The sequence below is a fragment of the Triticum urartu genome, chromosome 5, assembly GCF_003073215.2.
Source record: "Triticum urartu cultivar G1812 chromosome 5, Tu2.1, whole genome shotgun sequence".
Classification (NCBI taxonomy): Eukaryota; Viridiplantae; Streptophyta; class Magnoliopsida; order Poales; family Poaceae; genus Triticum; species Triticum urartu.
Genome location: NC_053026.1, coordinates 224,638,646 through 224,640,996, shown reverse-complemented (window position 1 = coordinate 224,640,996; position 2,351 = coordinate 224,638,646).

Genomic DNA, 2,351 nt, shown 5'->3' with positions numbered 1-2,351 from the left:
CCTTCCTTTCCAAGTTGAAACCTTCACTCCTTGCTTGCAGCGCCGCCGCCTCCTCGCCGGCGACCCTCCTTCACGCTGCTCGGCCTCGCCTATCCAGCCAGGTAATCCACACCCGACCCCCATCCTCCTCCTTCCACATCCCACATGCCCCGACCGCCGGTGCGAGCGTGACACCTTCCACCCAAATCACCGACCCCTCCACCAAATAAGCGCTGGCCTAAGCCATGGTGCACACAGTATAGCCAGGACCTCAAGGAGCATTTGGCAGTGGAGAAGCAAATTGCGGCTGCACGCGCGGATGAGGTCGCGATGGCTGTCATTCGTGCCGACCCCCAGATCTTGGAGGAGCACCTCGTCGTCGAGGCCACCGTTGACGCCTCACGCGCCGACGCCGCGACACGGTTGGCTGCTTTAAATGATAGTTCGTGGCGTTTTCTCGAGGCCATTGTCGGTGCATTCGATGAAGACTACGAGGTATTTTCTCAGCATGCACGTGCTTACCTCATCTCGAGAGCCAAAAGGTTGATGCCCGGAGCGGCTCAGGCAACTCACCACTACAACGAGGGCACCAACGATGCGCAGGCCTCACCCTCTTCCATGTCTAAGGAGCCAATCGTCATTGATATCTCCGACAATGAGGAGTAGCTTGTCTTATTAGCTCACTATAAGGACCTGTCGGTGTCAAAACCGGCGGATCTCGGGTAGGGGGCCCCGAACTGTGCGTCTAGGCGGATGGTAACAGGAGACAAGGGACACAATGTTTTTACCCAGGTTCAGTCCCTCTCGATGGAGGTAAAACCCTACTCCTGCTTGATTAATATTGATGATATGGGTAGTACAAGAGTAGATCTACCACGAGATCATGGAGGCTAAACCCTAGAAGCTAGCCTATGGTATGATTGTTGTATGATGAAGTTGTCCTATGGACTAGAACCCTCTGGTTTATATAGGCACCGGATAGGGTTAGGGTTACACAGAGTCGGTTACAATGGTAGGAGATCTTGAATATCCGCATCGCCAAGCTTGCCTTCCACGCCAAGAAAAGTCCCATCCGGACACGGGACGAAGTATTCAATCTTGTATCTTCATAGTCCTGGAGTCCGGCTGAAGGTATAGTCCGGCTACCCGAACACCCCCTAATCCAGGACTCCCTCAGTAGCCCCTGAACCTGGCTTCAATGACGATGAGTCCAGCATGCGGATTGTCTTCGGCATTGCAAGGCGGGTTCCTCCTCCAAGTCCTTCAAGAAGATTTTAAACACCAAGGATAGTGTCCGGATCTGCAAAATAAGTTTCCACATATTGCCATAGAGAGAATAATATCAACACAAATCTAATCTGCTGACGTATTCCGCAGCGTGACACCACACTACGGCCAAGTCCTTTACTCGAATCGTTTTTACTTTTCCACCTCAGCATGTTTAGCGAGGCAGTTTCCTTGGCACGTCTTGTCAAGGCAGAGATCGTGTCCCCCCTTTTACGGGATTCTCATCAATACGGACGTGGGTAACCCAACTGCACCATTTATCACGGCGCTTGGGAGGCAAGCGAGTTTTACTAGGCTGGTGGGGACGCATAACCGCATCCGCCCATATAAGGGGATAAGGATCCACCTTTTTACCTACGCCTTCTTCCTCCTTTGCCTATCCATTTCCTGCGCACTCGAGCTCCAGCGCCCAAGCCCGCACTTCCTACCTCAACCTCCTCCAGCAATGTCCGGAGCGGGAGGCAAGTGGATGGTCTCCTCCGTCACGGAGGGCCATGTCAAAAAGCTAAGGAAGGCCGGATACTTGTCCAAGGACATCGTACACCGGCTTCCCGAGGAAGGGCAGCTTCTCCCCACCCCAAGGCCCCATGAGAGGGTAGTATTCCTTCCCCACTTCCTCCGCGGACTGGGTTTCCCACTCCACCCATTTGTCCGGGGGCTCATGTTCTACTATGGCCTGGATTTCCACGATCTGGCCCCGAACTTCGTCCTCAACATCTCGGCGTTTATCATCACGTGCGAGGCTTTCCTCCGCATCCGCCCCCATTTCGGCCTCTGGCTCAAGACCTTCAACGTCAAGCCCAAGGTGGTGCGCGGCAGCCAGGCGGAGTGCGAAGGCGCCATGGCGGGCAAGATGGCCAACGTCCTATGGGTCGAGGGCTCCTTCATGGAGACCCTGAAGGGGTGGCAATCATGGTGGATTTACATCACCGAGCCGCGCGATCCGAAATGGATCGCAGCCGCCGAGTTCCGATCTGGACCCCCCACGCGGCTCACGTCCTGGAAAGAGACGGGCCTGTCGTGGGGCGATGAAAAAGAGGTGACCGGATTGCAGACATGCATCCAGTCCCCTGGTGAGCAAGCCG